Source organism: Pezoporus occidentalis, unplaced genomic scaffold (assembly GCF_034315485.1).
Source record: "Pezoporus occidentalis ecotype Australia unplaced genomic scaffold, CSIRO_AGI_Poc_V1 ctg2, whole genome shotgun sequence".
Classification (NCBI taxonomy): domain Eukaryota; kingdom Metazoa; phylum Chordata; class Aves; order Psittaciformes; family Psittacidae; genus Pezoporus; species Pezoporus occidentalis.
Window position 1 is genome coordinate 7,004,788 of NW_026913855.1, and position 26,570 is coordinate 7,031,357.

Here is a 26,570-nt window from a genome sequence, read left to right on the forward strand (position 1 = left end):
ATGGGAGGATAAAAATCTCACACAGAGGCTCTGGAGAACACAACAGTTCCTGTACAAGCTCTTTCTTTTTGACAAAAATACTGAAGACCCATCTTGGACAAAAATAACCCTGTCTTGTTGGAGGAAATAATAATAATGATAATAAAAAAAGAAGCTTTATTAAAGCTAAGCAGAATGTGACACATCCAGGAATGAATAATGCCCAAGGAGACCTCAGGGTCACAGTGGGCAGTGAGTCAGACGTTGACAATGCAATATGGCAGGAAGAAAGAAAGCCTGCAAATGTGGTCTGTCATAAAGGAGAGATAGACTGTGTCCAGAAGGCTCCTATGGGAATACTCTGCAAATACTCACTGAGCTCCTGACCTGTCATTGTCAGGGGTATTAAAAAAATGGAAAAAAAAAAGATATCTAGAGATCAAAGGAGAGCAACCAGAACAATCTGCAGGCTGCAAAAATCCAGCTGTGCGAAAGATTAAAATGGCAGTAGCACCTAAGTGGCTTTTCTGGATGATTTGCTTAAGCAGAGTTCACAAACACTTGGAAATCAGAATCCAGCCTCTTCATACCTCTTTGGCTTTTGTAGGTATCATACTGAGTCCTCACAAGCTCACTGTAGTGCTGAAGAACTCCTGAACACAGTGACTGTAGGAAAAAGGACCCCAGTACTAGTTTCAGGGATAAGAGCTATGCTGTGGAGACGGTACTGCAGCACTGCAGAAATTACAGCACAAGCAGCAAAACTGTTACCTGAACTGCTGCTGCTCGGAGTATTTAAATTAAACTAAAAGCTTTGAAATGGTCCTGAAACAGCAGGACACAAAGGTGGCTTAGAGCCAGCACAGACCCATCCTTAAGATATACAGCAAGAAGAAATTGTGAGAGATGGGTAGGAGGAAGGGAGGAAGGAAGGAAAAGGAGAAGAGGGGGAAAAAAAAGAAAAAAAAAAAAGAAAAGAAAAGAAAAAAGACGTAAGATTGACTAGCAGGGGGAAAAAATACATCTAAAGGTCAAACTTAAGATTGGAGATGTGAGATTTAAATGGCAAAAAGCTTCTTGCAACATTTTCCATGATTCTTAAGGGGACACTGTGCAGCTGAATTGGAGCGGACTTGTCAGGTAAATAATAAACTGTCAATTTCCATCTTGTCATTTAATATTTAGATTAAAACACCTAATGCTTTATTTCAGGTTAAACTTTGAGATGGGGGGGGGGGGTAGGCTGTACAACATGCATGTGTGTAGAGGGGCTCCGGGAGTCCCACAGCAAAAGCAGAGATTTCAGTTTGTTCTGCATTAAGATTAGTCATAACCTCGTGAGTGAGGAGCCCTCTGGGAGCACAGGGCCCAGGCAAAGGCAAGCACCTGGAAAATCCTCCTCCACCGCTTTCCATTCACATAGGAACAGCTACATGTGATCACCTTCACAAAGTGTCATCTCCATTAATAATTCACTGAAATTCTTGATTCATCAAGTCCAGGAAGTTCCTGGGAAGTGTGGGAAAAGACTAGCCGGGCATTTTTGGTGTCAAGGGGACTTAGAACCGGCTCCGAGGATGAGAAGCTGCACAGCACAAACACACAGTTTACAACAGAGAAGCATGCCTCTCCCTCTTCTTTAACCCCCCCCCCCAACCCCCCCCCCCTTCCGCCCCCGATTTTGTTCTGCTCTTACTGTCACTACCCAACGATTAGGAGGAAGCTGGCTGCTCTCCACCTCCAGCACGAAGCGGCTCTCGGGGGGAAGGGGGGCTCCCTAGCACAGCCCTCCCCCTCTGCCCTCCCACCTCATTCACTTGCAAATTCCTGTGTGCACGGAGTAGCCGGGTCCGCGCCCGCGCTCGCTCCGCGCCTCCCCGTCCCCAGTGCGGCAGCTTCCACGCTCCGGCATCCGCAGCGCCGGCGCCGGGATTGCGTGTGAGTGTGTGTATGAGAGTGTGTGTATGAGAGTGTGTGCGCGCCTGCCAGGGAGGCAGGCAGAGAAGGAGGAGTTTGGTTTTTTTTTTTTTTTTTTCCTCCTCTCCTTTCCCCCCCCCCCCCCCCCCCCTTTTTTTTTTTTTTTTTTTTTTTTTTTTATTAATCAGGAGCACTGAATGGAAACCAATCAGATAGAGAGCCCCCTCTGCTCGGGCTGCCTGCATGCTGGAGTTAAAAAGTGCTGCTGGCCGAGAAGGAGCCCCAGTGAGAGGCGGGGAGCCTGAGCGAGCACCGAGGAGAAGGGGCCAGGGAGCCACCGCCGCCGCCGCGCTGCCGACCCGGGCGAGGCTCGGCCCCGCCGTCCGTGCTTGCCGGTAAGGAGATGCGGCTTTGCACTTCTTCAGGAGCAACTTTCAGCTGTCGGATACCTGCCCCCTCCCTCTTCCTTTTTTTTTTCTTTTTAATTCTTTTTGCCGTGCTCATTGGGAATGCTAATTAACGGGGGGAGGATGGGAAAGTTGGCAGCTGTCTTGTGGAGGGCTCTGCACCCCACTGCCGCTCCGGGGTGTTCCCCCCCGGGGCTCCTCGCAGTGCCCGGCGGCTCAGGGGTGTGCGGCGACTGCGCTCGCTGTCATTTAAAGTCAGGCGGAGGGATGTGGCGTTTTCCTGGGAACTGTTATCGCCGGCAAGACGCTTCGGTCAAGGGGAGGTGATGGGAGCAGGAGGAGGGTCGTGTGCGTTTGGAAGGGAATACCAATACTAATGCTAATGCTAATATTAATACTAACAACAGGAGAAGCTTGATGGATAACTAAAAAATAATAATAGTTAAATCTGTCTCGGTTTCTTGGCACTGCCTACTTGCTGTGAAATGGATACAAGGCAAAACCCTCCGGATCATGAGCAAAATCCGAGGCAGAGTGCAGAGCTGAATGTAGAGCACAATTGAAATTAGGCGCTCCCGCAGAGGAAAGAAGGGGGCAGAGGGAATAGATCTGGGGACGTTACAGGATCTGACAAATGTGAAATCTTTGATTTGATAAAAGAACGGGTTGGGGAGTGATGGAGGTGGTGAAAGATAGGGGGTAGGCGTACAAGCATTTTACAGGAGAGAAGTTAGATAATTGCAGAAAGAAAGTGCTGAATTTGGTTATGTTGTGAATGTTTCTAAGGAGCTGATAACATTGTATGTCAGATAGATTGAACGATTTATGTATTCACATGTGTACAACACCTACATGCACACATAGGGAAACCAATACACAGTGTGTATACTATATACATATATTCTTATGCAAAAGATTCACTTGAGAGATAAACAATAGCAGTGGAGGTCAGTGACTGTGGAAAGAAGTCTTGTCACTGCTGCAATAAAATCCATATTTTACAGAGAGTTAAATGCAGTGCTTCCTAAGTGCAAGTGAATGGTCACCTAAGTAACTCCTGATGACATTCAAGGATCAAGAAGTTTAATGACTGAAATTACTCCGAAGCACGATGGCAGAGCTGCTACTTCTGCACCCATTGAGATGATAAGACACCTTTTCCCTTGTACTTGTGCACGGTGATGGATTTTAAAGTTCTATCAGCACTGCATGGGAGATTGTCTAGCAAAAATTACTTACAGAGTGTAAGGTTGGTCCTTTCTCCAAATTTACTGTTCTTCTAGCACAGCTGGAATAGAGAGTACTGTTGCTTCTTGTCTATTCAGGAATCTGTGAGGATGGTACATGCATCCTACATGTGTACTTCATGAGCTATATTCATGAACATATGCACAAGGGGAACACTACAGTCGAGCAAGGTTATTTCCATTCCCTTTGATCATAAGACCTTATGATAATAGCACCCTGGAAATAATATAATTCCAAGGGAATAAAACTGCTTGAACATACAGACCTCTATGTTTTCAATCAAAACAGACATAACTCTCCAAATCAAGATAAAGACTTATCTCATGTATTTGCTGGACTTAGATCTCTATTATGGAGTTAGTTCTGCACAGAAGTGCTTGCATATTACTTAAAGCATTCCATAAAATTGTTTAACATCTGTTCTTGGGCAATATAATGCTATGGGTAATGGTACATCCCTATTAATTTTTTTTTTCAAATTCCTGTTTAAAGGCAGTAAGTTTGCATGTCACAAGAGAGTCGGGTAGGGCTTGGAGGCTTGTGATCAAGACTAAGTAGATTCCTTTATCATGGATATATACAGTTTTAAAGGCCTGTCAGCAATGACACAATTGGATAGCTCCTTTAAACAGCCCAGACATGCTAATAGAGACTGCAAGGCTGAATCCCTTTTTTCCTCTTCTCTCAGATTTTATCTGACACAGCACCAGTAAATATATAATCTCACATGCTTCTGGCTTTCAGCTGAACCATAATCTTTCTGGACATACTTCTAGTGGCTTGTAGTTGACTTTTGAGATGGGTGAGGGAGAGGGAAAGCAGCCAGGCTGTTCAGAATAGTGTAATCAGAGGCAGCAATACCTTTTTTTTTTTTTTCCCAGGGAAAATGGCATTGATTCAGTCCTGTTGTAGTTCTCTGCAATTATCCTTTGCAGCCATCTAAGGAGCTGGGGTCCCCATAGGGACTTATTAGTCCCTCTAGGTGTTTTAGTTTTCACACCAGTTCAAGTTCTTGCACATCTCCGTGCCAGTACTCCAAAAATTACATTTACAGACATGGTCATTATTTTCTAACCAAGTTGTTCAACTAGAAATATGCATCTTAATTTCGGCATCTTCCTTCCCTCCCTCCCTTGCACATGCAAACGGGAACCTGCCGTTCAAGCCAGCCTTCCCTTTCATAAAGTTTGCATTTTGCCATCTGCTGTTTCAATAATATTTAGCTGAGAGACTTCCTTGAAAGCAAAACACACACGTTAAAAAATGTTCTGGGGTTGTGTTTGTTTTTTTTTTTTTCTCTTCCTTTCTGCTGAAGATCTTGAAACTAATGCAAACTTGATAAAAGTTACGAGTGTGCCTGTGCTCTCACCAGCTGATACCCTGCCAGAGCACCTTCTCTCTGCAAGCAGTCCTCTACTCAAAGGCTACACTGGGTTCCTTGGGGAAGGATCCTCCCTCCCATCCACTATTCCCTAAGGTCTTTTACATCATTTTTGCTTTGACTGAAGATTTCAGCACACCAATCTGCTGCTCATTAATAAACTCCTGCAGTATTTCATGGCTTGGAAGGAATTGCTATTGTTTTTTCCAGCGGATGTCTGTGTCCTGTGTAATGGTCAAGCAGATCTAGGGGGCATCAACATTTATCTGTTGTTGAATGAAATGGCGGGCTCCGTTTCCTGCTTACCTGAACTTTTTAGCGTGCTGTCTGCATTTTGTTGACTTCTTTCAAACTATGTTCCCTTTCCAGTGCAATCTTGTAGCATTATGGCTCAAGACGGTCAGGAAATTGCTTATGGATCTCCTTGGAAATGGTGGCTAATTACTAAAATGAAAGGTAGCTGGAATCTATAAAAACAAGTGGGTAGAAACCATTGGAAACAGCAGTTCCCACTGTGATGGTGCCTCATCTTGCATAATGGTTGCAATTCCTCTAGTGGCTCTGCTGCAATTATACCAGAATAAAGTAGAATTGGTTTTCAGTACCTTTTGATTACCATAAGCGTGCTGGAAATGCCATGGAAGGACTGTTCCTTGGAAGCTAGGTGGTAGGGAGGCTTCTTCATTAACCTCTCAAAGACCAGTTAGCCACAGTAACTGTTCTGATTTCTTAAAAGGCTTTGCATCATTTAGGGTTTGCTTCTTTTTTTTTTCTTTTTATCTGAATTATTACTTGGCTTCATAACTCTCAGAAACAAGGTCTGATAGACTTAGTTGTGATTATCATGACTGCCATGTGGGGCCAAATTCAGGACCTTTTCAATATGAACCTTTAAAGTGAGTCCCTCATTCTGCATGTGAAGTTAACAGTCCCTTTGTTATGCCAAACCCAGTCTCTTCTGCTGACTCTATGCATGATTCAACTTGCAGTATAAACAATATTCTCAAGTTTAAATGTGTTCTGGTTGAGATAAAAAACCAGTAGCAGCTGGTTTGCTCATGCTGCTTGCTTAGTCATGGCAGCCCTTTCAAGAGGTCTGGAGAAACTAACTCGGTGAGGAGAAAGGTGTTATGACATCCCGCCTTCTTTCATTTGAGATGGGGACAGCAAAGTTGTAGATGGAATGTTCAGTGTGATTAAACGTAGAGATTATCTGTCTTTATTGCTTAACAAAAGGTACAGGGTAGATTATTAGTCCCTGTCTGAGTTTTAAAAACACCTTCAAAGAATGCATAGTTAATGCAAAACATCAGCAGAAAAAGTCATCCTTTCTGGTTTGCACTGTGAGTGATGCTGCAGTGGAACGAGGTGGAGAAAGTGCTGGATAAAAGCATTTTTAAAGTTTGAGTTTGATTACTTCACTTCCATTTGAGTTTTTCTTGCCCTAAATATCAGCCTAAAAGCTCCTTTCTCATCCTTCCCCAGTGACTGGCCGATATCTGTTGGGAGTCCATCCAGCCTTGGGTTCCTAAGCTTTTCCAGGGCACTGCTGTGTGTCCTCATCCTGATCACCCATTTAGTGGCTTCCCCTCTCTATTTCAGGCAGTGTTACCTGGCCTTGCACCCATGACCACCTCCTGTACCTACTCCAAGTGTTGCTGGTGGCCAGCATTTTCTTCCACTTTATTTTGTCAATTGTGCACTTGGCACTGGAAGGACCAAACAAATACTGTGAATATTTCTATTATGCTTTTGTTTGTTAACACAAACATTCCCAGAAAAAAAACTAGGATAACTGTAATTTAGGACTGTTTTGAGTGGTGTGAATTAATGTTACCGGTTGGTACATCCAGTCTCATGGAGCTGCCCACTCCTCAAGTATTTTACTTTTTCAAAACAAGCCAGAAAAGACAGTTTTTCCTGCCGCTGCAATCCCCTTAGGAGCAGGGAGGAACAATACAGATGGGGAAGGGAAACTTCGTCTTTCTGGTGAGGGAAGCCTGGGAGCCCTGCCAGGAGGGAAAAGGCACATCTGGCATGGTGTCCTTCATGAGTTCTGATGTTGGACCTCCAAAAAGAAGCTTTAAGTGGAAAAGTGCTTAACTGTGACAGTGCCAGCGCACTTGGTAGCACTGTGCTGAAACATCCAAGATTACACTGATACTGCATTATCTTTCCTCACACCCAGCCACAAGACACCATCTCCGTATTCTCCTCTTTGCCAAGTACACAGACAGAAAAGCGTGTACATTTCCATCTGGTTGCATTCAGGAACAGTGCCAAACTTGCTATGTTTTAAGTAACCTGTTCTATAATGGCTTTATTCTGGTGTTGTGGGCAAATATTTTATGGATTAATTAGCCTGTCTTGTCAGGCTATACATATGTACTTATATATAGTAAGAAAGTGCTTAGTTCTGGCCAGAATGTGACTATTAAATTTGATCTGCAACATAAATACCCATTGTAACCCCTCAGCTCTTCCCTAGTGACACACCGCAATGCACAGAAGAGAGCACTTTATGAATGAGATCAGCCCAGTACTATCTGGATACCTTAATTCCTCTTAGCTGAACTAATTCCATTATCTTGCTGTAATGTTTACAGCTGCCTGTGAGATAATAACTAGTGTATCTTTCCAGCATTCCCACTTCTGCATCCAATCTCAGAGCCAGAGCGGGAGGACTTAGGGGAAGGGTCAGCAGGAATTGAGAATTAGCACAGAAATTAAACACTAATCGAGTTTCCCCAGGTATTGCAGATGCGTGCTTGCGTGGGTATAAGGCAGAGCCGCCTACTCCCAAACTGCTGCATTTCAGTTGTCAGTTAATAGCTTTTATAAGCACAAAGGCTGCTTAATCAACACAATCATTAGCATGTAGCTCTGCTTTGGTGTGAAGGGTAAGATCAAACTCAAAGAAAGCACTTGCTTTTGATAACTCCGTGTTGCATTCTTGAAGGTCATGGGTATTCAGACCTGTCTTGGCTGTCAGGTGGTGGGGGAGTAGGAGAGCCAGTTGTGCCTGGGGGTCCCAACTGGGGTGCTGACACCATGCAGCATGGAAGCCAACTTCTGTACTGACATTCTCACCTGAGAGAAAACCCTGTCACTTAAAAAGCCATCTCTGTGTCCTCCCTCTCATCCCTCCCAGTTCCAGTCAATTAACAAAAATAATTAAAAGCACAGTTGTTTTTAGTTTTGCCCTAAGCATTGAGGTGAAATCTGTTTCCTTGCTGAATTGATTCTCTTTGAATGCCTGGTGGTTTGTAACTTTAGGGGGTCATTAGCCTGGCAATCATTATTTGACAATACCATCTTCCTAGACATAAAGCAAACGAAATAGCTTATAGTAAGTATCCTTCTAGAAAAAATAACACTATCATTGTGGAATGCTCTATGGATGTTTAGGAGTCTTGCTTCAAGTAAGGGACAAAGTGTAGTTGATCAACATAGGGCCTTCACTAAAAACTGCTCAAGTATGTCTAGAAATTACATCTTCATCACAGGGCCCCCCTGCGAGACTGTCCTGTGTAACTGGCCTTGTTTTACAGCAGAGGGAAGAGAATCACAACAGAGGTGAGCAACTTGCCCAAGGTCACAGAGGAGGCCATAGCACAGCAGGGATGCTAAACCAGGATCTTACAGCAAGTACAGCTTGCAGTCAATCCTCCTGACTCTCTGCTGCTCACTTGAGTTGTTGGAGCTGATCAAAGAATGGAAGGGGGGAAAAAAATCAGATTTGGGCCTCTTTTTTCATCCAAAAGAAAGCCAATTATTTTTCTCAAGGACTCCTTGCAGCTACTTTGGCACTTTCTCCCCAAAGGATTTTCTGGATGGTTTTTTTCTTGTTTGCTCAGCCTTGTTCTGTGTGGAGGGGAAGTAGGAGGCTGGGTAGCTGAGAGCCGTCTGGGACAAGAGTGAAAATCTTATTCCCAGGAGAAAGTAATCTGAGCTGTTCCCAAGCAAGGTGGCGATGACCTTCCTCTCTGCATTGGCCCAGTTGCACTGGCCACAGTTATTTCTTCACCATTTCCTGCCTTACCCATTCCCACCTACTTATGCCTGTGGGAGAGAAGGGGATAAAACCAATCTCATTAAAGGCTGCCTTTTCTGCATGCTGCTGCCTATGCTTTGGGGCAGCAGAGGTCAAACCACACTCTCATTGTTCATGTCCATGGCTGTATGAATTCATTTCAAGCACCCCTGCTTTGTAAACTTCTAAGGGGTAGTATTCCTAGTGCATAGATATGAATGTGAATCAAAAGGAAGTTACTTGAATAAGGACCTGGGGTACACCAATACCCTTGTCATGGGTATAAATAAATAGAGGAGAGGTAGAAAAATAATCACAAAAAAGACAAAACAAAATTTATAAATCATATGGCAGGGTTAGATCCAAACAGTAGCAGGTTCTGAGGTGAGTGCCACTTAGTATGCCCCTCTCCTTATGGAGCTGGCCTCGCAAACTGATCGACCACTACAAGAATTCAAGAGAGCCTATTTCCTCATTTTCACAGTGCAAAGAGTGCTCTGGCAGATCACAGAGCAGGAATATATAGAGTTAGAATCCCTTTCAGGGAGCAAATTCTTTTTGTGAAATTGGTGCTCAATTTAGCTGTCACTTCTGAAAGGGAAAAAGATGCAGAAGCAAGTTTAAAGTCCACCAGCCATATCCCTTTAAGCAATTCATGCTGTGCCAACCAGTTTTATAAAACTCTGTATTTCATCTAAACTCCATTTAAGTGTAAATAATATGAATGCCCTGCTAAGGTTTTTCACTTCTCACTCCTGATAATTACCGAGTTGTTTCCGCTATAAACAAAGCAGTTCTTCTCTCTCTCTGCTATATCATACCTGGTCCCAGAGCAGTTTGCATTTAAACGTACCAATAAACTGCACTCAAGTCCACAAGACTGGTTGAATACTTAAGTGCCTTCCTATATCAAGATGTCAGGAACTTGTAAGGAAGTGTATGTAACTTAGCAATTATTTCCATGATGACCAAATTGTGTCCTCCAAAAATGTGTATAGTCTCACTAAATAGTAGAGTAGGAAAAGTGGGGATGGGAAAAAAGCAAAACAAAATAAACCCCACAACTAAACAAATCTGTGTAAGGAATTGTGGGGATGGAAAAAAAAAACCATGTAAGGAATGATCATAATTTCCCACTGAAGCCCCTTCAGCAACATAGCCCTGGCTTGTTTCTGCAGTGTTGAGAGGGATTCTCTGCTGTCCTTCTGCTCCCATCAGCAGCTGGGGGCAGTTGCAGCAGGGATGTATAGGACTGGACCGAGATTGTCACTTGCTGGCTGGCTGGGTCTGCTGGAACGTAACAGGAGGATCTTTCCTTTGTGCAAGTGTCACCGTGCATTACATCTTAAAAGCCAATTCTTATCTCAGATTCTTCCTTCTGGTGCCTGTATCTTCAGGTCATATGTACTTAAAAGTGAGAAGTACATAAACATCTGAGAAAAAAAGATGGCCTAGTGTATCTTATTTATTAATGTTTACAACCATCAGCACAATTCTGCAGACAATCTAATCTCAAGCAGCTTTGAAATTCGGTGCTCTTCAGAGCAGTGTTTCCCACCAGAAACAGAAGTGTGTGCTCTGATTTGTAGAAACGATTTCTGTTCCTCTTGGAAAAAAAAAAAAAAAGCCCAAACCAAACCAAAAAAAAACACCCCAAAAACCCAACAGATTGAAACCCAACAAAACCACAAAAACACAAAGCAGCACAAAACCCAGCTCCCTCTTTTCTCAGCACAGAATTTATATTGTTATTAAATGAAATGTATTATCATAATGTAACATGTTAGGGTGTCTTTTGCAGGGTTTCTGAAGCAACTTTTCATCAATCTACTGTAATTCTTTTGTCAGATATCTCAAAGCTACTTGATATCACAGTTACTTTAAGGTATGACAGAGTTTTCCTTAGCAACAGGTTGTAATTACAACCAGGCTGGTAAATGCGAGGTCAGAAGCCGATTGCTGCAAATCTAGGAGGCTAAAACTCACAGCACATCCTTGCTTCCTGTTGCAACAATACCCCGAATCGTGGATGAGCAAAAGCAAATGCTCAGGTTACTCAGGAAAAAAAACAGGTATTTATGTTTGGTCAAGCTGATATTAAAACTAGCCTTCATATGATGCAGGCATCTCAGGTGCAGATTTAGTTTCGAGCCCTGACCTGAGCTTGTATCTGTTACATCTCAAAGGCTGTGGAGTCACCAGAGGACAGAGCTGCTGGAGCAGTGCTGCTGCTAGGAGGGTGCAGGGGGATTAGCGACAGGCATCCTGATGTGGGCAGACATTCCAGACCCGGGAGGCAGCTAGAAAACCTACTTCTTTCTGGAGGCTGAACTTGGCAGCGGCAACCACATAGGCTAGATGGTTACCAGCAACCACAGCATCAGTAAGTGTTTGACTGGGGCCAGGTTGATGCAATCTGAAACATCAGAGACCAGAGGTCTTTTGTTAAATCCCAGATTAAATGTGTTTGGGTACCATGGTGATAGAAGGTACTGGATTATGGCAGCAGCAGTGGGTTGCAGCTCTGGGAATGGTGGGGTAAGTACAAGGAGGAGGTACTCGGCTAGCTGGTGCCTCAAGGTCCTTTCTTCACTTCCTTCAAAGATGACATGGTGGAAGGTTTGATATTTTTTCATATACACTACTGATGACAATGCAGGACTCGTGGTTATCCCAACTTTATTTATGGGATGTGCTGTAGAAGGAGTAATGAGGACAAGTTTTCAGGCACCACCCAACTTTCTATGTTCTCCTTCCCTTATACAGTTCTCTTCTTCCCTTGAACTGTTTCATGCTCATCTGTTGTCCTATAAGACAATGATCCTTTGCACATCTCTGTGCATGTTATAGAATGACAGAGTTGTTTAGGTTGGAAGAGATGTTTAAGAGCATAAAGTTCAATTGTTAACTAAGACTGCCAAGTCCACCACCATGTCCCTAAGCACCATGTTGCCTCTGGGAAGACAAAAGATGCCAGCAAGCCAGAAGCTCAACAGACGTCAGTCTGTTGTTGGAATTTGGTTTTTCTCTTCACATGAAGTGTCCCGGGCTGCATGTGCTCGTTCTGCGCTTGCTGATTTACCATTGACTGCGCAGCAGAGCAATGAGACCAAGCAGGATTCAGCTGCAAGCTGGGACAGGATGAGTTATTGTAAATAACTGAGCTGAGCCATTAGAAATAAGTTGCTAAAGTAAGCAAGATTAACTTGATGTGCTGCCTGAAATGAGATATTAGAGATGATAGGGCAGAGAGAGAAAACTTTTCAGTTAGATGGAAACAGGACTGATTAATTAAGCAGTAACAAACAAGGAACCTTGCCTTGAATTGATATGAGGCTCGTAGTGCTAATTTAACACAAACTACAGCTCCCAATTTGTTATTAAATTAAAATGGGTTTTTAAATTGTTTACCTTTTTTTTCTTATCTGCTTCTGTGTGGCAAAATGATTATTCTGGGTAGTTACAGAAACCAATCAGAGCAACAGAAATTGTAGTTTGAAGTGGGGAAAGATTGTTCTGTTGTGTAATTAAGAAAAATACGCTAATATCCATGACATCATAAGCACTTCAAAGTAGTAACTGTGCTCTGTGTTGCATTTTAAACTAAACAATTAGCATGCTAACAAGCTGCTATGGACAGACAGTGAAAATGTATTGCACTTGAGGAAATGAATTCTTACTCTTTCAGTGTAAAGATCTGCTTACCTGACTGACAAATATTATTAAGGAATAATAGGGAAGAAACATTTCTTCTTCTTCTCCCTTTCCACTTTTCTTGCAATTTTTCAAAGCAGTTTTAGTTTTGCAGACTTTGTGGTTATCCTGTACAAGGGAAATTTTGATACCCCCATCAAAGCATATGATGAAAATGTAAGACATTTTGTGTGATAGACAAATCCTGTGGAACAACAGGGAAAATAACCTTGTAGCGACATTGCTTTTTTAGCCTCAAACAAGTTTTTTTTTCTATGTAATGGAAAAAAAGGAATGTTTCTATGCAATTTATTGTAGGATAGCTCAACAGTAGCAATTTGTCCTGCATTGTGATGTAATTTGATGGGTTCATTTCTTAAATGAATTATGGATTATAGATTACCTCTGCATATCAACAACAGAGCTGTATCTTGTATGTAAATATTCCCTCAACTTTCCCTTCCTCTTCCAATCCATTTTCCATCATACAGAGATGACTTTTCTTCCATCTAATATTTCTACTAATAAGGTATTTAATAATTTAGCAGCCTAAAAAATGAGCATATTTCAAAGGAGCTGGTATCAATAGTAGTGTAAAAGCCTCAGGCTACAAAAATGTGGATAAGACTACGAAAGTTTTAGAGTCAGGATCCCAACTGTCTTTCTGCTTCAGGCAGCTATTTTATTAAAGTTGGTATTAAACAACACTGCCTAAGGTCTGATTAACAATTTATGACTTCCTAAGAAGGATTAGCAGAAGCCTATAATTTTTATATTTAAATCTTAATTTGCATCTAAGAGAAACCATGCTCAGGTTTATATTTTCATTATTTACTGTTTTTATTATTAGTATTGCTGACTCCAAAATACTGCATATGTGAACATTGAAGGCACCAGTTTGTTGTACTGATCTTTTAGTAACCCATCCCCTCACACGTGTCAGAGGGAAAACAGGCCTCTTGTGTTATGTTATAGCCTTGATCCTGCAAAATGACGGCTTTTGTCTCTTGCTGGGCTCAGTTGCTTTTCTCTGTCCCCAAAGTCCCTTGGGATGGAGGGTGATCAGCACTTGGCAGAGCCAGGCTGAGGTCTGCATGACCAGGAGCTGAATGTTGTCTAGCTAACATTACTTTAGAGAATGAAATCCAGATGTACAAAACTAAGGTTTGCCTGATGTACCTTCCTAGAAAGGAATTTTCCTTTCTGACATTTACTTTGTGTGATTAGTCCCATCTCTATCTCGGCAATGTTTTCCTAAATGCCTCCCAGCCCTGCTTATTAGGTTACTGCTGGGCAGCCTCTCCTACGAGAGGAGGCAGGGGGTGGTTCTGCTTCTATGTTAGAATCATAGAATAGTTAGGGTTGGAAAGGACCTTAAGATCACCTAGTTCCAACCCCCCTGCCATGGGCAGGGACACCTCACACTAAACCGTATCACCCAAGGCTCTGTCCAACCTGGTCTTGAACACTGCCAGGGATGGAGCATTCACAGCCTCCCTTGGCAACCCATTCCAGTGCCTCACCACCCTAACAGGAAAGAATTTCCTCCTTATATCCAATCTAAACTTCTCCTGTTTAAGTTTTAACCCATTACCCCTTGTCCTGTCACTACAGTCCCTAATGAGGAGTCCCTCCCCAGCATCCCTATAGGCCCCTTCAGATACTGGAAGGCTGCTATGAGGTCTCCACGCAGCCTTCTCTTCTCCAGGCTGAACAGCCCCAACTTTCTCAGCCTGTCTTCATACAGGAGGTGCTCCAGTCCCCTGATCATCCTCGTGACCCACCTCTGGACTTGTTCCAACAGTTCCATGTCCTTTTTATGTTGAGGACACCAGAACTGCACACAATACTCCAGGTGAGGTCTCATGAGAGCAGAGTAGAGGGGCAGGATCACCTCCTTCAACCTGCTGGTCATGCTCCTTTTGATGCAGCACAGGATACCGTTGGCTTTCTGGGCTATGAGCACACACTGCCTGCTCATGTTTATTTTCTCATGAACCAATACCCCCAAGTCCTTCTCCGCAGGGCTGCTCTGAATTTCTTCTCTGCCCAACCTGTAGCTGTGCCTGGAATTGTTCCGACCCAGGTGTAGGACCTTGCACTTTTCATGGTTAAACTTCATGAGGTTGGCATCAGCCCACCTCACAAGCGTGTCATGTTCTGGGAAGCAAGGGAGCAAGAACTGTTGCTTTTTGCAGTAACAGGGGCAGCCCAGGAAGGAGCATGCTACCAGGTGGGAAGAGGGTGGGAAGCAGCTACCAGTAAACCTGTTGGCCAAACTTAGCTCAGTCTCCTGAGAATGAAATCAGACCAAAAAACTTGAAGCTTGGTGGAACAGGTTGGAATTTATTCCACTTTTTGCCACAGCTTTATTATTATTATTATTATTATTATTGAAATAGAATGTAATAACAATAGTGTGCTCTGTTACCTATTTTCAAATTGACCTAATGCTTCCCCTTGACTTTGTCTTCTGAAAGTTCAGCTGTTTCAGAAAATTGTATGCCATATTTTCTTTTTTTCTTTTCCCCTCTGTATTTCAATTTCTGATGCCCTTCAGTGGATTTAACTCATTTCACCAGGGGTTGGATGTGGATGTGGTGGTCATAGCCTGTGGAGCTGAGGGAAAAGATTGTTGGCCAGGGTCTATGAGCTCCACTGGCTTACGGCAAGAGAGACATTATTTTTGTCTTGAGCTTCTCTAGTCACTAAGACACTAAAAGGCTCAAAAGAAATGCTGATATTTAAGCATCTTCATTGCTTTATTTGAACTCTCAACGTCTCCATGACTTTTCTTTTAATCAATAGCTTAGTTTTTGTCTTGGACTCGAGGGCTTTATGGTTTAAAGTACTAGAGCCATAATCTGAAAAGTGCTGGTTCTTCAAAGCAAAAAAGAGCATTAACACATTCAAAGGAAAATTTCTCATTTTCCTGGCTTTTCTGGGTGTGATAAAGTGAATTTTAGTTGTAGGGCTGCATTCATATTTCAAGGATCTGCTGTTAGAGGGACTCAGAGAATTGCAGTCAGAATATTTTCTTGTGGCAGTTGTGTTTGGCATATGCTTGTGGGTCATTATTGTCAGTAGGATTTAAGCAAATGTTCAAAAGATTGTGCTGAATCAGGGGCTGAGCACTACCTGCAAGAAATAAGGCTCTTAGATTCCGAATTAACAACACTCGAGGTTTCTATTTTATTCTTGGGTTTCGACTGAAATTTTATCCAGTCACATTCCAGTCAAAGAGGACAAATGAATATTATTCCATTGACTTCCAGGGACCTCCAATGATAAACACGACCTGAAAAACTGGACCAAGCAAGCAGAAGAAAATGCATGAATAAATTATCAATAGTGGATAGGCCCAGGAACTGAAAGCAGTCAGCTCCCCCCACTATCTCCTCATTCTCCTGTTAAAAATTCTTTAGCCGTGTAGCCAGAGAGGAGGAGCGATATGATGGGACTTCTGTGGCCAGTGACACAGCAAACAACAGTGTGAGCAAATAGTTCATACTTAACCTGTTTGAATTATTTATAAAAACTATTCTCTAGCAACATATTATTATTTATTTGTATAATGTTAGTGCCCACAGGTCCTAACTGTGTGAAGTGGTGCTCTAACCTAATACAGTCCCAGCTGGCAAATATGTTCAGAGAAGTCAGTCTTGGCTGTGGGATTATTTGACCAAAATGAGGCAAACTTTGCAGGAAATCATATTAGGACAGAGCAGTTAAGTGAGTTTTACCCTGTAATAGGTGTATAGGTTAAACATGTCAGCTATGCTTTTGCTCAGTTAAAGCACACTTATTAAAAAAAAATAGCTGAATGCCTACTATGTTATGATTCATCCTGTAACCACTGGAATAATTTTAAAGTCTTCTGTGTGTGTGTACAGACTTTTCAGGTGGGGCCAATGTGATTTTCACTCACAATGCCTTCTTGGTTCTCTTAAATGAATCAGATTTTTTTTTTTTTTAAAAAGTAGATCTGATCATCATGATCATAATGCACCAGAATATTTTATGTGGAGGAACAACACAACATGGTATCAGGCCTAGCATAAGGATATCACACTTCTTTAAAGAGAGTAGGAGAAATGAAGTCTAAAACAGTCACTGGGATCTGCTGGAGGTCAGTGGTTACCATAACATGTGCCTTCAGTGGTCTTCAGGGTAAATTCTTCGCACATTGTCACACATCTTTCCACTGTATTTGTGGGTAGGACTCTTGCCAAGAAAATGTCCTCTTTTTTTTTTTTTTTCATTTTATTCCTTTTCTGTGACTGCATAGTCTGAACTAGGCACTAACTAGTGCCTTGTCATATATAACCTGTTCAGCCTTGGTTAGGAGGTATTTTATGGTGATCCTGGATTGCTTTGTGCAGCAAGGTTATATTTTGTGGGAAGTGTTGGCTTTGTTCCACATGAGTCTCCAAAAGCACTCCAAAGTTTGCAGATACATGGGGTATGTGTCAAAAGAGCTGCTAGATGAAAAACATCTGTCAACACCTGGTTTGTACACATCTCTAAACCTCTGCTTTTGGATGCTTATTACTGGTTGAATTCCACAACACACCAATGCACTAAAATTTTCTTGTGGAGGTCACTTCCAGGAGAACATGTGGATATCAGCTTGCAGTAGTGTCAGCTGGCCTGAGTCCAAACTGTAAAGCCAAATACCTTCACAAGATGAAGGTGTTTGGAGCCTGAACTGAGATCCACATTGTGCAAGTGACCTCATCTTGACATGACTGAATGAAGCACATGCATGAAGTTGTGATCTCTTAACATCTGCTCCTGCCTTATTTTCTGAATCTTTTCAGAACAAGCAGACACCTAGCCCTGCATCCCCACACCCCAGCTTTAAACGGTTACTGATACTCAGCTCTGCACTTTGTGGCTTGAGTCTTTCTGCTGCTTCAACACAGCTCTGAAATGTGTCCCTTCAGTTTAACTTGCATAAACAGAAAGTCCCAAATTAGCATTGCAAGCAACCATTGCCCTCAAAACCCAGTAGTTTCACTGTGTTCAGTGAATATTTGCCATCTGCTAATGCATTAAGAAGCGGAAAAAAAAAGGGGGGGGGGAATAAAGAATCTGGGCCAAGTTCTTAATTGGAGTAAATCCATGTGTAACTCCAGTAACTTTAAGGAACTGTCATCGCCTTTACCAGCTGATGAACAGGTCTCTGCTACAACAGAGGATGCTTTGGAGCATTTGGGCTATGCGTTGTTTGTGCCTGACTGAGAGGATGCCAAAGAGAGGGAGTACTTTTTCACAGAGGCAGCCTTCTGGTTATCCACCGTGCAGAAAGGGGTGTATACCTACACACTGCAAGCCTTCTGCAGTTCTAGCTGCTTGGCTCTAGGCACAACTCACATACCTTGTAATATAAATATTCAGCTTTGCTTTCTCAGCTCTAACCCTTTCCATGCAAAGTCAGAAGCACGGGACACTGCGTCAAAGACAGGAAGCAGAGCCCTAGTTTCTGTAGAAATGATCTCTTTAAAAGCCATAAGCAAAGAGGGAAAAGGAGGTTGCTTCTCACACCAGAAAGGGTACTTTGGTTGTCTGTGGAATTTTTTCTCTATCAGAAAAATAAAAAAACAAACAAAAAACAAAAACAAAAAAAAAAAAACCCAATGTGAAAGGTTAAAATAACAAACCCAGCTCTTTTGGACAGAGGAGTGAGCATTTTAACCTGACTGCTGCTCAAGACGAGTAGTGTGTGACAACCTGGTTCATTCTATACCGTTATTATTCAGGCCACTGGCACTGGAAAAATACATGGAACTGCCAAGGAAAGAAATGTAAAATTGTGATAATTTATTAAGAATATGATTATATTTGATTTCTAAAATTCTTTTTATTTCAAGAAGGAAGAGAGACTCCTGGCATTTATCTTTTCCCCAAAATACAGTGGATCGGTTAATGCCTCTGGGGGAGGAATATCTGGCAACAGAACAGAACACTCTCCAAAAGCTCTTACCTAACTCTACTTGGACAAGATAGTTCAGTAAGAGTGTTTAAAAGTCCTCAGAAGAGAAATTTTTCATTTTCACTTACCAGCTCACCCTCGCATGCGTTTCTGTTTCGATAAACTATTGCTCTGACATTGAGAGCACCTGTCTTGCTGGTTGGTATCGCACATTTTTCAGTGTGCTGATACCAACATAGCTGGTATTCCTCAGGGGACTGCCAAGAAAACAGGTTTTTGAAAGCCCTGTATCTTCAATGCCTTTACTCAAACCCCAGCTAGAACAGATGGCAGCCGTCAAAAGTACCATTAGGCGGAAGACCTAATGGCTCTTCAGAGGACTGTGTAGGCAAAACTAGTATTTCCATTCCCTTCCATACAGAAAAATGAAGTAGTAGAGGGTTGTATTAATAGCGTGATCTGCCCAGAACTTCAGTGGCACTGGCTTTTGAACCAGTAGCAGAAGTGGCAGGAGGCCAGCACTGCTAAATAAGATCTAGGCTGCTTGATGATATGGGCTGAATAAACTCTGCTGATGTTTATCCATTATCTGTTCCATGGCCTTAGTTTTAATCTTAAAACTTGCAATATCTCCTATGATGGAGGGGGATTAGGGCAGGGGGGACAAAAGACACTCACAGTTTTGCAACCAGCCATTAGAGATGAGTTTTTAAAAAGGAAATGGGTAACTCGAGGTTTGTCAGTGCCCTTCCTTTCATGAATAATCCTTACTCAACTGAGATTGAAATTCTTAATTCAAATGCTTAATTCAATGCATTCAAAATGCTTTTTATCACTTCCTTTTAACATCTTTGTACCCCAGATTAGACAATTTGCAAATTTAGAATAGAAAAATTGTTCAGGAGGGCAGTGCTGACTCACTTGACTAGGAGTTTGCAGACCTGGACACTGGGGTTTGAAGATTCTCTGAGTACTCATACATTTGTAGGCATGCACCTTAACAGAAGCACAAGCCCGCAAAGCCAGGCCATATGGCATGCATTCGTAAATAGAACAGATTTTGCCCTTACACAAATGGACGTATATGCATCTAAAATGTATGTAGCTGTTCATCCCGTGCAAACTCTATTTTCTTCCACTTAAATATAAGTTAGACCTAAAGCTCAGCCTTACGTTTCAGTTCATCAGACAGGCAAATCAATGTTCTTCCAAGGGAAAAGAAGAGTAAAACCAAATGAAATTTATAACAGCTGAGGACATGACCCTGTTTTCTGTCATTTAAGCTGTCTGGTCAAATGACAGGACCTAGATTTGCTCTTATTTAGATTGGATTATTGGTCTTCCCACTCCACAGGAGATTTTGGCAAAATTTTCAATGGATTTTTAGAAATTTGGGAGGCTGAGTTTTTGCCTGTTGATTTTAATGAAATTATTCTCAGTTTATATGACTAGTTGCAATGAATTAGGGCCTTATAGCTTATTTTTTTGTGATGTTTATTTAATGTCAAAATCCACTGCATGTCATTTCTTCTTCACTCTTAGCATTCATATTCCTTAAAGCTCTGGCTTGTTAAGGTTAAGATGTTATTATACAGGGATTTTAATTATCACTAAAAAAAGTGGAATTGCTAGCTTTTGCATGTTAAGAAAGCCTTGAAAACCTGAAATCTACCAAGGTAAAAAAAAAAAAAAACACAAAACAAAACCAATCTTAAGTTATTTTTAAGTCAGTTCAATTTAGGATTTATTTGGAGCCTTGAGGTTGGCAATACAGTTAATTTAATTGCAATAATTTATTCATTACTTACTAACCAATAGGTTAGTACATATGCCAGCAAAATTGCCCCTCAACTTTCTGGTACAAAACAGATTTCAGGACTTCACCTCTCTGTTCCTGTAGTCTCACTGGCTCACCCATATACAGTTTGGCCAAAGACAGGAAGGTGCCTCGGTCACAGGCGGTTAAATAAAATGGAAAAGTATCAAGTAAAGGTGAATAATAATGAATGTAACACTTAACACTTACATGTTCCTTCACGTCCACCTGCTTCACAAGCAGGAACTAATTACTATATGTTCAGTAATAATGGCATGTTCAAAGAGATGCTAAATTGTGTCCTTACTGTAATAAACTGCTGTGCTGGGATAAGAAATCACTAGATAACAAGATGCAAGGAGGCAGTTTTAGGTTAATCCTGCTGTAACCTCATGCACGCAGGTTCCTCATAGCACACATCTAGACTTCCACACAAACACTTACTTCTCTTTCAGGAGAGGTTTATACCTCGCCTCTGCTGCCTCTGTTTCATCTGCTGTAACCTCATGCACCCAGGTTCCTCATAGCACACATCTAGACTTCCACACAAACACCTACTTCTCTTTCAGGAGAGGTTTATATCCCGCCTCTGCTGCCTCTGTTTCATCTGCATCAGTGCAAAGAGGCTGCAGGGCTACCAGAAATTCTGCCTTTGTCTATTCATGATAGGACGCAGAAGAGGGGTTGGGAAAATGCTTTTTAACTGCCACAGGTTTAAAGAAAGCTGACTAACCACCAAAGTATTTTCAGCTACATACTGCAGAGCAAGAGAGAAAACTCCCCTCTTTACTGCTCTGCTTGTACTGCTGGAGCAGAACCATCTTGTGCTTTCTCCTTAAAGTATGTGATGTCACAAAAAAATAATTACTTTAGCAAAAAGAAATAGGATTGCAGGGAAAAAACAGGTTTGTAATATTAACCTGATTATAGTTACATGTAATACTTTATCTTCTTTATCTTGTGGGAGAAAAGGCAGTTTTAAAAAAAGATAGCTTGTTTAAAAAAAAATATATATCCCATTTTCATGAGGTATTTAGCAACAAAGAAAAGGGAAAAACATCATTCATGGATTTTTGCATTTACTTCTTTGTAGAAAAACTTTCAAGGAATAATTGACATATCAATGATGTCTTGTTCTTTAATTTCAGCCAATAATCCTTTTCAGGAATTAAGTATGCTGCAAGGAAGAGGTGGTGGCAGATGCTTTCTAAAAGGCAACTAAATTGTGTGAGTTGTGTTTTCTCTCTGCAGAACTGACCTCTCTCCAGGAGCTGCCCCGGAGCTGCTCCTTGGGGGTGCCAGGACATGGTCATGCAATTGCCATTGCCCACCAGGGGACAATGGCCTCATTCTGGCTGAAAGAGAACTATTAACCAACCAAGTTTTAGGCATTAAATGAACTTTGGAAATGAGCAGGCCGTTTTTCTGACTTGGCTAAGATCCCTAACAACTGAAGTTCATGGCATTTCTGAGCTTGCCCAGCACCCATCACTGAAGGCAGTTCTGCTTTTTCCTGTAACGAATATAGGCGAGCTTCCCTCTCTGCAGGTCCTTCAGGCATGGAAGTTCTTAAAAAAATATACAGCCTCTGAAGCGTAATGGTGGCAGTAGTTATGGGCAGTGTTCAGGGTTATGGAATAACATCCACCCCCATACAACTTTAGTTTCTTGATGTTAAAAATTCATATGGAAATACTAGCCCTGTAAAATCCATTGAATACCTGTTCTAATGTGAGAGAGACGGCATTTCTGAATCACTTCAGTGTTTATAATATAGATTTAATGAAGGTGGATGTTGCCAGTTTCATGGATGGCAACCAGCTGGGTTGGATTCTTTCTGCTTGTCATTACTGAAGTGGCATTTGATGTCAGTTTCCCTGGGCTAAGCTGCTGAACATCTTTTTCTCCTCTCAGCATTGTAACAATTAAGCGTAATTCAACTCCTGTGAAAGTTAGCCTGAAGATGACATCATAGCCAAAATCACAACTGGTGCTCATTTAAAGAGGTCATTATTCTTTTTAAATAAATAAATAAATGAATGAAAGTTGATCCTTTCTTATTGACAAGGATTATGATTATTTTTGTCATCCACCTACTCTGCGTTAAGTCCTGTAACTTAGCTGAAATCTAAAAGCAATTTTTAAAGGTATTCAGCACAATTTTACAATAGATAACAGACATAATAAAAGCCTACCTCTTCCTTTTCCTTTTTTTTTTTTTGCAAAACCTTCCTAAAACAGTATCTCTTTGACCTAAGCTTTTATGGCTAGCAAAATATGAAAAATATTAGATTATTGGCATAGCTAATATGGACCATGATCTATTTAACTAGAAGAAATAGTTAATTTTCTAAAATGTTGTTTTAAGAAAAATAGAGAAGGTTAATAGTAACAGAAGGTTACTTAGACTAGGAAAACAGATTTAACAGGGAAAAAAAACAGTGAGACAGAGTCAAAACCAAACAAAATATCCCCAGCTACCCAAAGGACTGTGGAAAATGGGAATTATTAAAAAAAATATAAATCTCTGATAAAAAAAAAAAACATCTGCATGCTAATCCTGGTGTTTCAAGTGGAATGACAGAGTAAAAGGAAGAAAACCAGACATTTAAGAAGAAATGTGAGAAGCAAACAAAAAAAAAATGATGAATGGAAAAATACAACCAAGTCAGAAAAATTCAGAGAAAGAAACAGATTGAATCTGTGCGTTCTCTCACAATGGAGCTTCTGCTGGTGTGACTGCATATTCAGCAGTGTGAATGTTATAATTAAAGAATGTCAGCTCCAGCAAAATGTTTTAAAACCTTCCTATTAATAAGCAGATAAACTGCTTAAAACTACTGATTATATTAGGAAAAATGGAAGTGTTTGGGTTTTATGTTTCAGTTTCTTTCATGCGCTATAACGCATTTAAATAGCAGATGTCTCTCCCAGGCAGTGTTTGATAGTGTTGCAGTTGATTTTGATACCAAAGTGATAAGAACAACCTTATGGAAGGGTTCAGTGCTGTGCTGCAGGTCCCAGACCCCACTGGTACCCATGCAAGAGTTGAATCCAGTGCCAGGCAGAGATCCCACAACAACAGCTGAGCTGTACCAGTTCTGTGCTGCGTCCGGGCTGGTTAACTCTGCCCGTCAGCAGGATGGATGAGGCAAGATGCAGTGCAGTGCTGGAACCGCGGGATTGCTGCCAGTGCCTGCGAGGGCTGGGGGCTCTCTCTCTGCATTGCACTCGGCTGCTCAGCCCTGTAGGCATGCCTTACAAGTGCCGCAGTGAAAGAGCGTGTCTCTGTAGGAAATAGGATGGCCGGCAGCAAGCGCTGTGCAGTGCTTTATCCCAGTTTCGGACCAGCCTGTGAGAGAGAGCTTCCCAGTGCTGTGAAATGTGAGTGTGAGATCGATGCAAATCTCTTTCATTGCTGGAGTTGGTTAAATTTTTCACACTAAATTGCAATTAAAGTGAATGCTTATTTTTGTAATAGCAAGACAAAGCTATCAGGCTGTTGGATAAAGGACAGTTACAAGTACAAAAAAAAAAATAAAAATATATATATAAAATTAATTTAAGCTAAAATGAAAAGTGTGCTCTTGTGGTCACAGGTCAGAGCAGATGAGCCTAATCATGAAAATACTTATGCACAGATATGTTTTTAGAGACACAGATAGACTTAAGCACTTATGTGTGTGGCCACTTATTATTCAGATGTTTAAGGAAGATCTAATAATTACATGGAGTGATCTTAAGGAAGATCTTTACAATGTAGCTTATACCCCCACCTTTTTAGGTCTCTTTAAGATACTGTCCCAGTGCACATAACTCAGTCGGCTGAAGTGTAAGAAATGACAGTTGAAGAATAACTGCCGATGTATATATTCGTCCTGGGCTCACAGGAAAACATTTGTCATTTGGAAAGCCATTCTGAGCTTGCTCAGTATCAGAGGGCCTTAAGATTTTTGTCAGGTTCTACCTGTGACTCTGCAGTGCACTTTTTCTCCCCATTGTGGCCAAGCTCTGTGTTGTGAGCAAGACAGTTTACCTGAGGTGTCATTACCAAGTGTGAGAAAATTGTCATCATAAATCATCAATGTGAAAATAAATGCAGCCTCTGGGATTGCAGGATTTCTTCTGAAGTTTTCAGCTCCCTATGAAGCAGCCCGTAACACAAGGTTTCTGTCTTACTCAGTTACTAAAGTGCTGTTCTGCATTCTTACGTTTCCAGAGAGTCACCATGGCAGTTAGACTGTTAACCCAACCTTGAAGAACAAACACCACCACAAGCAACAGCCCAGTTATGAATCTGTAAACATTACCTCATCCTTTTCAGGGAAATTTTAACTCTCTCCCCCATTCAGACAATGAGATACAAACTGTCAACTCCAGTGTCATCTGTTTAGACGCCAAAAACATTAAACATGATAAAAATAAATTTAAAAAATCCAAAGCAATAGAACACATATAGTCACAGCCTGGTGACATCCTGATTAGACATTTTTTGGGTCTTTCAAAGACAAAATTGAATATGTTTCTCTCGCTGTATATGTTTAACTTTGTTCTGTATAGAAATCTCACAGAAAACTGACTGAAGGTTGGAATTTGGCAGATGGATGCAGTGGAGAGGGATGCATTCCACTACACGTTGTGTAGCAGAATTGTGCGATGGAATATGACGTATATCTAGACAAACAAAAGGCTTTGCATTTAACGGATAAGATTTGAAGAGAACAGTATTTGCTAATTTCAGTTCTGAGTATGATTTTCCCTTCTCATTCTCTTATCCAATTGTTGCCTTTTCATTCTATAGTAGTTTTAATTTTTACTATCAGAAAATTATTTTCCTCACATTGATGGTCAATCTCTTTTCACTCCACAGTCCAGTCATATCTGTCACTATTTCTTGCTGCTTGTTGTTTTGTTTTAGGCTACTTAATTGGAAATAGTTATTTGGCCTTAGTGTCTTTGGCAGAGAAAATAATGATCTTAAACTGTATTAAGCTCCTGTAAATATCTCACTTCATGGTAATGTCTGTGCTTCCAGCTGAGCTGTTTAAAATGCTTAACAGCCCTGCACAGCCCCCCCCCCCCCCCGCAGTTCAATACCTTACTAGGAAACAGTGAAAGGATTAGCCATTTGTGTTTTACAATGAGTACCAGTGAAGGAGATGCTTTGGTTTGGGTTTGTTATTCTTTGAAGATTACCAGTCCTTTCCCTTCTACCCTTAAGCTATTTGCCGAGCTACACATCCCATCAAAACACCGAATTCATTTTTTTTCAAGTGTCAGTGGACCGAATCTGCGGACAACTTTAGTCCTGGGCCGGCGGCACTCTGTAAAGCCTGGAGCTCCCCCGCGTGGCGGCCGGGACCGGGAATGGGAATGGGAACGGGACCGGTACTGGGACCGGGAGCGGGGGTCGGGGGCTGCGGCCGCCACTGGGTCAGGCTTCCCTGCACTTCCTGCCCAGTAAGTTTGCACAAGTCGACCAGAAATTCTGCCCTGCCATCAAATACAAACACGAGTCATTGAAATTGACATTGTGGCACTGCTTTTGATTATAAAAAAAAAAACCCAGACCAAAACGAAAAAACACAACCTTTATTTCACTGTTTTCAGAGTGTGCTTGTGCAAGGTTTTTGCCTTGAGCCATGAAGAAGGGGGAATAAATTTCTCCAGAGAGTAGGGTAATCAGGCTTTGATAGCCTGAGTCGTCCCTTTGGGTTGTGGCTCATTTCCAGCCTGGAGTCACCCCAAGAGGCCCCGGGCACTGCAGACCTCTGGGGTGACCCAGTGGGACTTTGGATGGACAGCAGTTGTAAGCAGGTCGTGTCCCTTGACAGAAGAGCCTTCATGAAGGCCTGTGTTGTCCTGCCACGTAAACTCAGCAAAGGCTACCCACAGGCATGGTGTGAGGGCTAATAAGACTATATCTTTCCACTGGGCATGCACAGGGGAAGCATTTGATCCTGGACAGAATGGTGAGGTGGAAATGGTATAAAAAGTTTGTGCCACTAGCTGGATGTTGTCATGTTGCGCTACCAGCAGTTAGTATTCCTAGAGCACCATATTGTTTGGTGCAAAGTAGCCTGGACTTACTCAAACCAGTCTCCATGGATGTATAAATTAAGTGCAGACTTTGAACCAGAGTGTCTGAGGACTGTGCCCAT

The 26,570-nt window shown here is 41.8% G+C and overlaps 1 protein-coding gene across 3 annotated transcripts in view; it reads left to right on the forward strand.

The window, feature by feature from the left end:
- Positions 1-2,059: 2,059 nt before the first annotated feature.
- The window catches only part of LOC134163128 (cadherin-6), a 107,054-nt gene continuing 82,543 nt past the window's right edge, over positions 2,060-26,570 (forward strand). For 2 of the 3 annotated variants that reach the window (XM_062617691.1, XM_062617690.1), the window contains exon 1: positions 2,060-2,291. The gene's annotated coding sequence lies outside the window, so the exon portion shown is untranslated. The remainder of the gene's footprint in view (positions 2,292-26,570) is intronic. The other variant, XM_062617692.1, reaches the window with a different exon arrangement.